This window comes from Neomonachus schauinslandi, chromosome 4 (genome assembly GCF_002201575.2).
Source record: "Neomonachus schauinslandi chromosome 4, ASM220157v2, whole genome shotgun sequence".
NCBI classification, from domain to species: domain Eukaryota; kingdom Metazoa; phylum Chordata; class Mammalia; order Carnivora; family Phocidae; genus Neomonachus; species Neomonachus schauinslandi.
The window spans coordinates 724,258-739,994 of NC_058406.1; the positions used below are offsets into that span (position 1 = coordinate 724,258).

The 15,737-nt window shown below is 45.7% G+C and overlaps 1 protein-coding gene across 3 annotated transcripts in view; it reads right to left on the reverse strand.

Moving 5' to 3' along the window:
• GNB1 (G protein subunit beta 1) overlaps window positions 1–15,737 on the reverse strand; it is a 98,474-nt gene that overhangs the window by 51,215 nt on the left and 31,522 nt on the right. For 2 of the 3 annotated variants that reach the window (XM_021683996.2, XM_021683994.2), the window contains exon 2: window positions 1,004–1,052. The exons of the other annotated variant lie outside the window; for it this stretch is intronic. The gene's annotated coding sequence lies outside the window, so the exon portion shown is untranslated. The remainder of the gene's footprint in view (window positions 1–1,003; window positions 1,053–15,737) is intronic. 3 annotated transcript variants of the gene reach the window in all.

Genomic DNA, 15,737 nt, shown 5'->3' on the forward strand with positions numbered 1-15,737 from the left:
ATCCCAGGACCCTGAGATCACGACCTGAGCCAAAGGCAGACAGACGCTTCACCAACTGAGCCACCCAGGCACCCCTAATTTAGTTTTGCTTTTTAAAGTTCTTTCAACTTGGGCTGTGTGGGTGGCTCAGCCTGTTAAGTGTCTGACTCTTGGTTTCAGCTCAGGTTGTGATCTCAGGGTCGTGGGATGAAGCCCCGAGTCGGGCTCCGTGCCTCCGCGGAGAGTCTGCCTGGGATCCTCCCCTCCCCACCCCACCCCGCTCTTCTCTCCCTGTGCACATGCACTCACGCGCTCTCCCTTCTCTCAAATAAATAACAGCTTTACAAAAAAATTCTTTCAACTTACAGAGTTGTAACAATAACACAAAGAACTGTACCCTCAACCAGATTCACTGACCCCTGGCTCTGTGATACATTTGCTTTATCACTCCCACTTCACACAAATTTGTAGGGATTTTCTTTTCTTTTCTTTTTTAAGATTTTATTTATTTGACAGAGAGAGACACAGCGAGAGAGGGAACACAAGCAAGGGGAGTGGGAGAGGGAGAAGCAGGCCCCCCGCCGAGCAGGGAGCCCGATGTGGGGCTCGACCCCAGGACGCTGGGACCATGACCCGAGCCGAAGGCAGACGCCTAACGACTGAGCCACCCAGGCGCCCCTGTAGGGATTTTCTTATGAATCATGTGGCTTCACCTTTATCTGCACGATCTACTGGTATTCTAACTAAGATCTGATTTATAAAAGGGCTCTCCTGCTTTCTAATGAAAAAAGTTGGAGAAATTCTGCTCTTGTCCAGAATGTGAACCATAATCTCTTCCTTCTGAACACTAGACAGAGCCTTTCAAAAAAACATGCTTCTCAGAAACAATCTGTTCTGAAAACCAACTATGGGCTTAAAAAAGAAATGGGCAAAACTGTACAAAGACCAGGTTATTAAAATAAGAAACCCTGAAGAAATGTAAACATTGTGCTTTAAAAACAAGGATCAATTACATCAACATTACCTTAATTCAGAAGTGCTTCTGGTCTGGTCTCCAATGCATGAAAAGTTGTCTGCAACAGACAGAGAAAAAGCTATATATGCATTGCATTCGGGCTGCGACCAATAACATTCCATACATCTGAAAGAGCATATAAATCCATCCCTTCCCTATCACCATTTCTTGCCCCAGTCATTTCACTTACTATTTGGCTTTTCAGGGTGGAAAAGAACTCTGATCTCAATTTCTTTTTAAAAAATCCTTGGCAATGCCTCATGGAAAATACCTTGAATCCAAATGAACAGTACCGTGGGGAAGGCATACTTAGAATCCTGTTACTAGAAAAATTACAGTACAGTAAAAACAATCACTGCAATTCAAGAAGCTTCTGAAGTACTCTTACCCAGACTCTGCCATTAGACATGTAAAGGAATGCATCTGAACCTCAAAAGAAGGCCTGGCACTTTCCAAGTGTGGCTGGTCTATAGGGGCACACGTGCAACCCACCCCTGGGCCACTCCCACCACCAGCCCTAGCCCTGGTGGCCAGGAGGCCCCCTGGAAGAGCCCCCAACTCTCCTCTCTCAGTACTGCAGCCAGAACCAAAGTACACTTAATTCTAGATTTTTTTCTGGAATATCTGCTTGTTCTTTCTCATAAACTAAGTTTCAAAACACTTAAATAGGCTTTTGTGATCTCTCCAAATTAAACTGTGTGTGAAAAGTCCCATTCTGGATGTTTCACAGATTACCACCTGCCTCTTGATGGATTCATTATCTCATGCGTCTAAAACTCCCAGGCACACATCTAGTCTAGAGGTCAGGAGAGGTATTAACAAGCTGAAATGTCCCCCAGTTGAACTGTAAATTCTAAGGCATTTATTTAACAAAATAGTTTTATTTTGGAATTATGTTGCAAATGTTATTAGCAAGCACAAGCTTTTTGTCAATAAAAGTAAGTGGAAAGAAAACAGTATGGAGGTTCTTCAAAAAGTTAAACACAGATTTGCCATGATCCAGCAAGTCCACTCCTAGGCATATACCCCCCAGAACTGAAGAACGGTACTCATACCTCACCACAACAGCCAAGAGGTGGCAAGAGCTCAGTGTCCACCAATAAATAAACGGATAAACAAAGGGTGGCACAGCCACACAATGGAATATTACTCAGTCATGAAAAGGGGTGAAACACCAGCACATACTACAGTGTGGATGGTCCCTGAAAACATTAGGCTACCTGAAGAAGCCAGACACAAAAGATAACAAAGGGTATGATTCCATGTGTATGAAATATCCATTTAAATGGGGTATTTATATGAAATATTCTATTTATATGAAAGAGGCAAACCCACAGAGACAGAATGCGGTGGTTGCCAGGGGCTCTGTGTGCATGTCTGTGGGATGAATACTGCTCAACAGGTACAAGACTCCCTCTGGGAAGACGGAAACCTCCTGTAACTAGATAGAGGGGATGGTTATATACAACACAGTGAACGTGCTACATGCCACTACATTGTTCACATTAAACTGGTTCCTTTAATAAAATATGCCATGAAAGGTACTTAAAAGAACACCCATATCAGTGGGTATGGAAGCGGAAGCTGGAGATTAATCAGCAAATGGTGGCCAACTACTGGCTTTCACAAACCCTCAGAGGGGAGCTCTTAGGAGTGCACACCCACGTTGTCACTGAATTACTAAGCAGGTAATCTTAACTTCGGCATGACTGTGGAGTTTTAGGTTGGATCATTCTCTGTGGTGGGGGCTGTCTTGTCCACTGTGGGATATTCAGCAGCACCCCCTTCCCCAGTGTGACAACCAAAACTGTCTCCAGACACCACCAGATGTCGCTGAAGAGAATATGAGCCCAGGTAAGAGCTTTTTCTTCAAACTGGTTGTCCCAATTATCCCAATCTCCAAATACAAATTCTTTCAGGTACTTGCCACATCAAGAGAGGAGGGAAAAAATTAAAATGGAAAAATGTATCATAGTTTGCTCTAATTCAAATACCTAAACTGTCTTATGGCTTAAGGCATGAAACAAAGTTAAAGTTCCCTATTCTTTTTCTTTGGAAGAAGAAAATGGGGAGCCAACCCCCCATGAGCATTTGTCTCCCGTGCAGCTCCTATGGGCATGGTCACAGTGGGAGAAAGGGTGTGGAGACCACTGTCAAACCGCCTCAGCCTGGATTCACATGTACAGCTGTCTGGACTCTTTTCTGGTTAAAAATCAGACCCAAGTGGGGCTCTTTTTCTGACTACCCAGCCCAGAGGACAAGACCACTGTCCCACAGAGCAGCACACATTCATGTGATCCAAAACCAGAAGCACGCATCACCCTTGTAGAAAATGAGGAAACTGGGGATTTAACAAAACCAAAGCTTAAGTTTCACAATGCTACTCTGCCTCCTGGAGGCAAAAGTAAGTGGAGAGGCAAGGTGCATCTTCAGACTGAAGACAGACTGCAGAGGCTGGCTGACGGGTGTCTAGGGTCCACAAGGGGGGAGCGGGGCAGAGCCTGGCCAGACATGAGAAAAGATGGTTCTCAGGGCAGGCAGCAAAGAACCCTCCCTGGTTACTCTGAAGCCTGGCTACAAGGGAGGGGTGTTGTTGCAGAAGTGGAAATAAGCGGGGGGGACATATGTACATGCTGTATTTTTCTCTCATCTTTTTAGAAAGCAATCCATGTGGGAAGCTGGGGGAAGATGAGGGAAGATACAGACATAAAACTCAAGAAAAAGGTTAACAGTTTACACAGCCAATTCTAGTATAAATTTAAAATATGTAAAATTCAGGGGCGCCTGGGTGGCTCAGTCATTAAGCTTCTGCCTTTGGCTCAGGTCACGATCCCAGGGTCCTGGGATCAAGCCCCTCATTGGGCTCCCTGCTCATCAGGAAGCTTTCTCCCTCTCCCACTCCCCCCTGCTTGTGTTCCTGCTCTCACTATCTCTCTCTGTCAAATAAATAAAATCTTAAAAAAATATATGTAAAATTCAAATCACAGAGTAAATACAAATGTCTCATCGATTTTATGAACAAACCAAACATTTTTAATAATCCAAATGAACTACTCCTCACCCACCCTGATGCTGCCTCTTTGAAACCCTCTTCCTCTTCTCTAGAAGGCAGGAGCCCTGCGGTGCCTCCCTCCTGTTTCCTGCAGACAAGTCTACCTGTGTAAACTGACACGGTGCAAAGCTTCCAGATCATTCCCTCACAAAAGGACCAGACTGCTGCACACTACACTCCTTCCTTCCCAGCACTGTCTCAGGCTGCCTCTGGCTACACCTCAAACACTAGTCTTTGAAGATACGTGGGCTTTATTTAAGTGATCTATGGATCAAATCCCCTGAACATCCATCTACTCACTCAAATACATTTTAATGCCTAGGAAGTAAGACAGTGTGCTGGATGCTGAGAACACAAGCCAAAACAGGCATGCTCAGCCTAGCCACCCCCATGGGTCTTACAGGCAAGGGGGGAGAGCATGGGACATTGTCCTATGATGCACACGGGGAAAAAAGAGAGAGGGGCTCTACCCACACACGCTGAACTAATAAAAATCAAAAGGGCTAGTTTCACTCAAGCCTCTGTGATCCACACAAAGTCCTGGAAACATGCACAGGACAACCTGCACCACAGGTGAACGGCCAGGATAGGACTCCAAGGCTTAGGGAGGAAAGAGTTGAGGCAGAGCATGCAGCTGACCACTGCTCTAGGGGTCAGAGGGAAAGACATGTGCCAGTGTGGGAAAGGCCACTTGACGAGAAAATGAGGGAGGTGTGGTGGACTCAGTGACTGTGGGCATCATGGCTCACTCAGCTGAGATGCCCAAAAGCAAAGGTGACTGTAAGTTAAAATCCTCAGAGCAGATTTCCAAAGATGGAATTATTATGTCAAAGATTATGTACCTTTTGAAGGCTCTTGAAAAAATCAGCTGAGGGGCTCCTGGGTGGCTCAGTCAGTTAAGTGTCCGATTCTTGATTTCAGCTCAGGTCATGATGTCAGGGTCATGCTCATCAGGCTCCGTGCTCAGCACGGAGTCTGCTTGAGATTCTCTCTCCCTTTGCCCCTCCCCCCACGAGCGTGTGAACGCACTCTTTTTCTCTCTCAATAAATTTTTTTTTTTTTTAAGATTTTATTTATTTGCAAGAGAGAGAATGAGAGACAGAGAGCATGAGAGGGGGGAGGGTCAGAGGGAGAAGCAGACTCCCTGCCGAGCAGGGAGCCCGACGCGGGACTCGATCCCGGGACTCCAGGATCATGACCTGAGCCGAAGGCAGTCGCTTAACCAACTGAGCCACCCAGGCGCCCCTCAAATAAATAAATCTTTAAAAAATCAGCTGAGCCTATGTTTGACTCTACAGGGTTGTTAATTTAGCAATATTAAATATTACTGCGATGAGGGCGCCTGGGTGGCTCAGTCGGTTAAGCGACTGCCTTCGGCTCAGGTCATGATCCTGGAGTCCCGGGATCGAGTCCCGCATCGGGCTCCCTGCTCGGCGGGGAGCCTGCTTCTCCCTCTGACCCTCCCCCCTCTCATGTGCTCTCTGTCTCTCTCATTTTCTCTGTTTCAAATAAATAAATAAAATCTTTTAAATAAATAAATATTACTGCGATGAACTTCTTTATACATATTCTACTACATCATGAGGTTTTAAGTGTCAAATACTAGTATTCACATAAGTATTATTACTATTTTTTAAAATCTAAAAACTGAATCCTCTTGAGACTTATCTAAATAATTCCTTTACAGGTTGCGTTAAAATTTCAAATCAAGCAAAGGTACCTTTGCTGGGCATGATTTCTTCTGTATTAACATAACCCTAAGACAAAGAACATTACTTCCCTGCAATTCTGAGATCCCAAAACCAGAGCAGAACAGACACAAGGGCATTCATTAGTCCTCATCCCATTCAGTGTGGGCAGTCTGTTTTATCAGAGGCTTTAAGGTGTCTGATTACAAACCCCGCTGAAGGCAGTGTGCATCATAAATACACCACTTTATCTTTCTAAACCCTCAAAAAGGCAGAGCTCCAGAACACATCCAGCCTTCAGAGTTCTGCATGAGGGACTGGGCGGATTATAAGAAACAAAATAAACTTCTCACTTCTGAATAATTCTCTATTATTACAAAGATGTTCTGAACAAGAAGGTGAAATGATAATGTGAAAGAATCCCCTACCCAAATTTAGGAAAATCTGAGGGTGAAATGGAATATATCTTATTGAAAACACACACATACAATAACACTCAAATAAAAAATACAGAAACAAGAGGAAAAGTAAAGCTTTTCTTTGCAAAGGAACATAAATTGATGTATAAGGAATGACAGACCTAAAAAACTATTTGGGGGCCTCTAGAGTAGAAACACACACAGGCAAAGATCACCAACGGATGCTGAAGTATGTTAAGTTATAAGATATTCACAAGGCCTAAAAGTGTCACTCATGGATCATTTCCTAATTATAAGAAGGAAAAGTTATTATCTGACAGACACCACCATCAAATGATTATACTTAGTACTACCAAGAATGGAACAAATCAACATTAGGTATCTTATGATAAAATGGGAATAATTGGTCACCTATGGAGCATTTTTGCCAAAAATGTTGTGCCTGAATCCAATCATAAGGAAACATTTATAAAAATCCAGAATGTGAGGGGTGCCTGGGTGGCTCAGTGGTTGAGCGTCTGCCTTCGGCTCAAGTCATGATCCAAGGGTCCTGGATCGAGCCCCGCATCGGGCTCCCTGCTCCGCGGGAGGCCTGCTTCTCCCTCTCCTGCTTCTCCCTCTCCCCCTCCCCCTGCTTGTGTTCCCTCTCTCGCTGTGTCTCTCTGTCAAATAAGTAAATAAAATCTTTTAAAAAAGGATGAAGAAAAATTAACAGACCTAGGGCACCTGGGTGGCTCAGCCATTAAGCGTCTGCCTTCGGCTCAGGTCGTGATCCCAGGTCCTGGGATCGAGCCCCGCATCGGGCTCCCTGCTCAGTGGGGAGCCTGCTTCTCCCTCTCCCACTCCCCCTGCTTGTGTTCCCTCTCTCGCTGTGTCTCTCTCTGTCAAATAAGTAAATAAAATCTTTTAAAAAAGGATGAAGAAAAATGAACAGACCTAGGGCACCTGGGTGGCTCAGTCGTTAAGCGACCTCCTTCGGCTCAGGTCGTGATCCCAGAGTCCTGGGATCGAGCCCCGCATCGGGCTCCCTGCTCCGCGGGAAGCCTGCTTCTCCCTCTGCCTCTGCCTTTCTCTCTCTATCTCTCATGAATAAATAAATAAAATCTTTAAAAAAAAAAAAATTTTGGGCGCCTGGGTGGCTCAGTCGTCAAGCGTCTGCCTTCGGCTCAGGTCATGGTCCCAGGGTCCTGGGATCGAGCCCCGCATCGGGCTCCCTGCTCAGCGGGGAGTCTGCTTCTCCCTCTCCCTCTCCCCCTGCTTGTGTTCCCTCTTTCACTGTGTCTCTCTCTGTCAAATAAATAAATAAAAATCTTTAAAAAAATAAATAAATAAATTGGGGCGCCTGGGTGGCTCAGTCGTCAAGCGTCTGCCTCCGGCTCAGGTCGTGACCCCAGGGTCCTGGGATCGAGTCCCGCATCGGGCTCCCTGCTCCGTGGGAAGCCTGCTTCTCCCTCTCCCACTCCCTCTCCCTCTCCCGCTCCCCCTGCCTGTGTTCCCTCTCTCGCTGTGTCTCTCTGTCAAATAAGTAAATAAAATCTTAAAAAAAAAAAATCCAGAATGTGAGACATTACAAGAAATTGGCCTGAACTCTAGCAAAATGTCGATGTCGTGACAGGCACAAAAGGTAGGAGGACTACTCAAGATATGTTGAGCCTAAGGAGCCATGATAACCAAACATGCGACACGTGAATCTGATTAAATCCTGAATGTGAAAAAGAGTATGAAGACACTTGGGGGAACACTGAAGAAACTTAAATGCAGACTGGATCAGGCATTACTGAACCCATGTTCAAGTCTGGGATATAATGATACTATTGTGGAAACATAAAAGAATATCCTCGTTCTTGGGACATTAGGCTGGAGTAGTAAGGAATAAAATTATCATGACATCCGCAACAATCTAATGGTTCACCAAAAGCATTGAGAGAGACAGAGAAAACGTGGACCCCCCAAAAGTTACAAACTACTTGGTAAGAGGTACAGAGTGTTCACTGACCTATTTTCTCAACTTCCTGTAGCTTCAAAATTAAAATTATTCAAAATTAAAAGTTAAGATAAGAATATTAAGGTCAATGAAAAGTAAATATAAGGGCACCTGGGTGGTTCAGTCATTTGGGCATCTGCCTTTGGCTCAGGTCATAGTCCTGGGGTCCTGGGATCGAGCCCCACATTGGGCTCCCTGCACTGCAGGAAGTCTGCTTCTCCCTCTGCCCCTCCCCTGCTCGTGCTCCCTCCCTCTCCCTCTCTCTCAAATAAATAAAATCTTTTAAAAAAATTTTCTTTTAAAATGCCCTTGACCTTATCTAACAAAAGATGAGATTACCTACAGATCAATCGGAGGAAATTACTGTTTTGGGAACTTTCAACTCCGCCCCCAGCCAGGAAACTGGGCACAGCATGGGTCTGTGACTTAGTGACACCATCAGTGACTGCACTTTGTTTCTAAGGCCACTGTGGAAACCAGATGAATCAATATTTCATGTTTAATTTTCCTATTTAATTTTTTCCTCCTTTTGACAGTGTTTCAGTGTTCTTTTTCTCAGGCTGGCTAGAGATTTATCCATTTGTTCTTTTCAAAACACCAATTTTCAGTGTCACTGATCTTCTCTGCTATACCTGTTTTCACTCTCACGGATTTCTCCTCTTACCTTCATTGTTTCTTCCTTCTGCTTGCTTTGTGTTCAATGTGCCCTCTGGCATCAGAAAGCGGAAGCTTAACTGGCCGAGACCTCATTTGTTTCTACAGCACGCACTTCATTCCACCACAGCCCCTGTGGCATCGCTCTCACTGAGCCCCACAAACACCGAGGTGTTTGTTTCACTTTCATTCAAATCAAAGTATTTTCAAATTTCCCTTATGATGTCATCTTTGGCGTGTTTAATTTCCCAATATTTGAGGGTTTTCCAGGCAGTGCTCTGTTGCTGAACTCCAATGTAAAGCAATGGCCACCACAGTCATTTTGAAGCCCCATCTAACAGTCCCCACATCGGGCTCACCTCCAAGTCTGCTTCACTGATTTCTTTCTCGACAACAGGCCGCTTTCTGTGGACTGCACCCTTTCTTACTGAGTACCAGAGAAGATCAACAGCAACAGAAGTAAACAGTGTCTGCAGAGGACGGCACACCTCTTCCCCTGCTACGGACAGTTAGGTCCACCCAGGCTTTCGCTGAGCCGCGTCTGTGTTTACAAAACTCAGTGCACGACAGGCCTCAAACTGCTGCCATGGTAAGCTGCCTTCATCTTCACCTTCACACCAAAACACTTTTCTCACAAATTACTGGCCAAAAAAGAAACTTTTTCCACATCTGCTGCAAACTGGATGTGAGGCAGAAAAGCAAACCATCCAGTTTGGGCTCCAAATTCAGATTTACATCAAGATGTAGAGGACTGCGGGGCGCCTCGGTGGCTCAGTCGTTAAGCGTCTGCCTTCGGCTCAGGTCATGATCCCAGGGTCTTGGGATCCAGCCCCGCATTGGGCTCCCTGCTCCGTGGGAAGCCTGCTTCTCCCTCTGCCACTCCCCCTGCTGTGTTCCCTCTCTCGCTGTCTCTGTCAAATAAATAAAATCTTAAAAAAAAAAAATGTAGAGGACTGCAAGCTGCCTCAGTGTGAGAGTGCCGTCACTTTATTTTGGCAGAACATTAATGTCTATTAAAGGGGTACTGGAATCTGAGTGAGCATGCAGAAGACTCATCACCCACCTAGTGTCCTAAACCGTGCTGTGCACACAGTCTCTGGCTCACTCTCGAGCAGAAAGCACACCTCTCCCCACAGCTACGGAAGTCTCCAATGACCCCATTCTCACAGCAAGCTGGGGCTCTGCCTTGCTTCCACTGTGCATCCAGAGGTTCCTCGATGACTCTCTTCAGGTGCTACACTGAAGATTCCGTACAAAACCTATACCTGCCTGTAAACAATACCAGCCAGACGTCCAAACTCACACCCTGCAACGACTTCATACAGTGTTACATCGAGAATCTCACATTTATACTGACTTTTTCTCAAGAGAAATGTAAGAACGTACTGGAGCTGCTATCTCAACCATCACAGTGTGGGGTGAATCCAGCTATATATTAAGGTATGCCAGGGGATTTAAACACTTGTGGGGGCACCTGGATGGCTCAGTCGTTAAGCGTCTGCCTTCGGCTCAGGTCATGATCCCGGGGTCCTGGGGCTGAGCCCCAGATCGAGCTCCCTGCTCGGCGGGGAGCCTGCTTCTCCCTCTCCCACTTCCCCTCCTTGTGTTCCCTCTCTCACTGTCTTGCTCTCTGTCAAATAAATAAAATCTTAAAAAAAAAAATTAAGCATTTGTGATAGTGCCTACATGAAATAGTTTTGGCTGACCCTAACTGCTAAGTAATAAATTTCCAAACATGTTCAGTTGTTTTTTTAGTTATCCTGTATTCCTGTGTTCATTAAAAGTTTTGTTTTGGTTTTTTTTTTGACATTTCACTGTGGTTTCTATATGGGACAAAATAAATCTTTCAAGGAAGAGTTATGTTGGAAATGCTGTATTTTTTACAGAAGAGTATTGATTATGCAATAAGCACTGAAAAGATCTCTCCAACTTTCTCCCAAATTAGGTTTTGCCTAAATGAACAGCTCAAATTTTGCAATAAAAAAGCAACTTTGTCATCGAGCACAGTAGTTACCACTAAACATTCAATATGTTTTTGGAGGAACCATCAAGGAAATACATCAATACGAAAAGTATATGAACGGCAGCAGTACGGTGAGAGTACTTTAAGTTCAATAAAGAAATGTGGAGGCACGAGCAGGACGCCACCTCTTGTGGCTGATGACTTCCTTCTAGAGCCGCCTGAGGCCTGTCCAGACTGAGAAGACAGGCCAGGACCAGAGTAATGGATGAAAGAGACTGTTCTCCAGACATGTCGTATTTCAGAACAACAGGGACACAGTTAAAGTCCTACAAGTTTCCACATGGAAAAACAGGCGACATGCAAAGGACCCACAGTCAGTGACATCCAACTTGCCAACAGCAACGCTGGAAGAAGACCGAGCAATGTCTTGAACTAATTCCAAAGAAGAATTCCTCACTCAACAAAATGATCAAGTGTAAGGTCAGAATAAAGACATACAAAGTTTAGGAAGCTACTAGGGGATATTTCCTCCCAAAAGGGGAACAAATGAGGAAGACACTACATCCTCAACTGAGAGGGTCCAGAGGGACACGACTTGCTTCTTGGTCCCTTCTAGCTGACTAGGCAGCCAGTGTGCTCCCTGATATAGTAACCACACGGGAAGGTCTGGTCCATGCGGCTCTCAGGGGTCTGTCAGGCACTGCTCCACTCCCTGAGCCTGTCATTCAATGAAGTCACAACAATTTAATGAGTAAGCCTTATGAGTGTAACTGTTATGTTAGGGATAACTAAACAGATTTATTCTAAGTCACCGAACTAGATTTTATTTTTTTTTTATTTTTTATTTTTTTATTTATTTTTTTTTTTAAAGATTTTATTTATTTATTTGAGACAGAGAGAATGAGAGAGAGAGAGAGAGCACATGAGAGGGGGGAGGGTCAGAGGGAGAAGCAGGCTCCCTGCCGAGCAGGGAGCCCGATGCGGGACTCGATCCCGGGACTCCAGGATCATGACCCGAGCCGAAGGCAGTCGCTTAACCAACTGAGCCACCCAGGCGCCCTCACCGAACTAGATTTTAAAAGTATAGCTGGAGGGGCGCCTGAGTGGCTCAGATGGTTAAGCGTCTGACTTCGACTCAGGTCATGATCTCAGGGTCCTGGGATTGAGCCCCACATGGCATTGGACTCCCTGCTCAGTGGGGAGTCTGCTTCTCTCTCTGCCTTTCCCCCTCCCCCGTTTGTGCTTTCTCTCACTCTCTCTCCTGCTCTGTCAAATAAATAAATAAAATCTTAAAAAATACATATATAGCTGGAAAAAGATACAGCTTAAATTATTTTTAGTCAACCTTAAAATGTATCATGTACTTATATGCCAGATGTTACAGTGCTAAATACTCTATGCATCACCTGATTAACCCCTCAGTAACCCAATAAGGTATCAACTGTCGTCACTCCTTATAATTTTAAATCTGTAAAGTTAGGAGCGCCTGGGTGGCTCAGTCAGTTTAAGCATCTGCCTTCAGCTCAGGTCATGATCCCAGGGTCCTGGGATCTAGTCCCACATTGGGCTCCCTGCTCAGCAAGAAGCCTGCTTCTCCCACTGCCTGCCACGCTCCCTGCTTGTGCATGCGCTCTCTCTCTGACAAATAAATAAATAAAATCTTTAGAAAAAAATCTGTAAAATTATAAAAAAAGATATCCAAGGCAAAGAAAGGTCAGTAACTAGCTCAAAGTTGTTCAAACAGTTAGTGTTACACCCAGCAACTAGACAAGCCCAGGGGCTTACCCTGATGCTATACTTACTCTCATTTTGACAACAAGTCTTAAAAAAATTTTTAAAGATTAATTAAAAATTTTTTAAAAAATTATTTATTTATTTTTTATTTTTATTTATTTTTTTAAAGATTTTATTTATTTATTTGACAGAGAGAGACACAGCGAGAGAGGGAACACAAGCAGGGGGAGTGGGAGAGGGAGAAGCAGGCTTCCCGCCGAGCAGGGAGCCCGATGGAGGGCTCGATCCCAGGACCCCGGGATCACGACCTGAGCCGAAGGCAGACGCTTAACCGACTGAGCCACCCAGGCGCCCAAAATTTAAAAAATTTTTAAAAGATTTATTTATTTGGGCGCCTGGGTGGCTCAGTCGGTTAAGCAACTGCCTTCGGCTCAGGTCATGATCCTGGAGTCCTGGGATCGAGTCCCGCATCGGGCTCCCTGCTCGGCGGGGAGTCTGCTTCTCCCTCTGACCCTCCCCCCTCTCATGTGCTCTCTCTCATTCTCTCTCTCTCAAATAAATAAATAAAATCTTTAAAAAAAAAAAAGATTTATTTATTTGGGGGGAAGGGAGCACGCAGGAGAGAGTGAGGGGGGGAAGCAGAGGGAGAGGATCTTCAAGCAGACCCCACCACCACCACTGAGTGTGGAGCCCACCAACGATGACAATGACAACAAGGACAATGACGCAGGGCTCCATCTCACAACCCATGAGATCATGACCTCACCCAAAACCAAGAGTCGGACACTTAACCAACTGAGCCACCCAGGTGCCCTGAGTCTATATAAAATTTTTAAAAAGTAAGAAAACCAGATACAAAAATTAAGACTTGTCCCCTTGCTCATACTTTTCCCCTCAGGTCTGAACGTTCTTTGTCCTCTCCCTCCTCCTTCCAGGAAATACCACTCAACCTTAAAATCAGAGCTTAAAGACACATCACTAAACCTTCCCGACCACCCCTCTCCCTCTCCCTTGCGTTCTCTTGATCCGTTTCTATTTTTCTACCCTACAAGACTATAAGTAGGGACTGTGCCTTGCCTTCATTGGTATTTCGGACATTTGTTTTGGGTGGGGAGTGATCTGTTCAGCTTATAAACCACCTTTTCTAGGAGCTACCCCCATGGTTCCTCCTCCCAACCTGTTCTGGGGTGATCCACCAGCCCCTGACAGCACGTTTATATGACACAAGCCTGTCTCCCCCCCACTGACCCCAGTCATAGCTGACCAGACCAGGAAGAGGTACCCAACTCAAATCAGACACAACAAACTCTACCCCCAATAACGTGGACACTGAGACTGTCGGTGGGGCAGACTGTCCATGTCTGGAAGTGGGACATGAACTTGAAAGCTGGAGCTGGCGACCCTTCACAACTTGGACACAGCTTTCTGAGCAGCAGCAAGAGCAACACAGACGCACAGGAGGCACACACTCACTACCATCCCTGTTCCTGTCCCTCCTCAGGCTCCTCTACACGCCGTCTTCATAATTAATTCTTCCTGTGTTCTGTTTATCTAGAGCTTCCGTTCTTTGCTTCTTGCAATCAAGTAACTCTAATATCATGATCTGTACACCATACCTGTGCCAGCACCAAGCACGCACTCCCTAGGTGCTTGCAAGTCAGCACACCAACTCACTTTATGGCTTCACCAATGGTCTCTGGAAGGTCTCCCAAATTCCACCTGTCTTCCTTTCCAAGCTGGAATGTTTTCTTTGCCTGCAATTACATCCCCTACGTCTGTCTCCCACCTGGATGATGGCAATAACAGAACCTCAGCCCTCCTCTACTTGACCTGTATTAGCAACATCTGACATACCTAATCACTTCCTCCTCGAGTCCCGTCTCCCAACTGGTTTAAGGGGCACCATTCTCTCGTACTTCTCCTTCCCCCGATTGCACTCAATTCTTAGAATCCTAAACACTGCAGTGCTCTCAGGGCTCAAGCTCCTGCTATCTTTACAGGCCTTACCTTTCCAAACAGACTAATGGTGGCTTCACCACCCTCCTTAAGCACAGACTCAAATATACCCTTCCCACCAAGCTGCCACTCAATTCTATCCGTCCCCTCTCTCACCCTTTGCACTCCACCCCCGCTGCCCCTGGCCTCCATCTCTGCCTAGCCTGCTACTGACTCGCTCCCCCAGCTGTCTCTTTTCCTCTTCAACCCACCCTACACATCACTGCCTGATTTATCTTTCTGAAGGACAGCTCTGACATCTGACTCCTCCGCTCAAGTCTTCAAACACTCCTCCTACGGAAGAAAATCAAACTTTTCAGCCCAGCCTAATTTAAAGCTCTCCACCTTACCCACCTTACCCACTGTGTCCCAGGCGTTCCCTACCCCCCCCCCCCAACTCAGGGCTCTGATCATTAAGTCTGAGGAGGGCCAGATAGATGTACACAAACACGCCAGCAGAGTCTGCTGCTCTCTGCCATTTGGACCAAGATCCTGACCACTTCAACAGAATTTCTCTTAAACATAAATCCTAAAAACACAAATGCATTTTTGCCTTGAAGAATTAGAGACAATTTTAAAATCTAAAAGAAAGAAAGAGAGAGAAAGAAAAAAAGAAAGAGAAAGAGAGAGAGAAAGATGGCTAGAGAAAGTGTGGAGATGTCTAAGCAGAGTCCTGAGGAGCGGGGCAAGCAGGTGCAAAGTCCCTGGGACACTGACTTCTTCCTGCTACTCAAGTTCCTACCTCCTTAGACACTGATCCTTGGATGTGACAGCAAGTTGACAAATTAACTTTTTTGTCCCTCCCCTGATGTTTAGTCCAACTGCTATCCCTCTCTTAAAAGAAACCTTGTTGGTACAAAAAAGTTCAGTCAAAAAAAAATGGGGGAAGGTGGAGGAACACAGTAAAGAAGCAAATACTCAAGTAAGATGAAATTCCTTGATCAAAGAATCCTTAATCATTAGGAATTCAGCAAGAAGCTTACTGAATGTAAGTAAACCAAATTCCATCCAAGTTATTCATTAATCAGGAATGTTTAAAAAGCCAAGGAGACAAACAAGACCCCTAGAGAAGGGATAACAGACACAGAGTCCTTGTGGGCTATGCAGGGAGGAAAGAACACTTGGAGGTCACCTGCTGTTTGTTTCCTGGATTGGGGCGGGGGGGGGGGGGGGGGGGGGGGGGGGGGTCTCCCCCCCGAAGGGGGGAGGGGGGGGGGGGGGGGGGGGGGCTTTGGGGGGGGGGGGGGGGGGGGG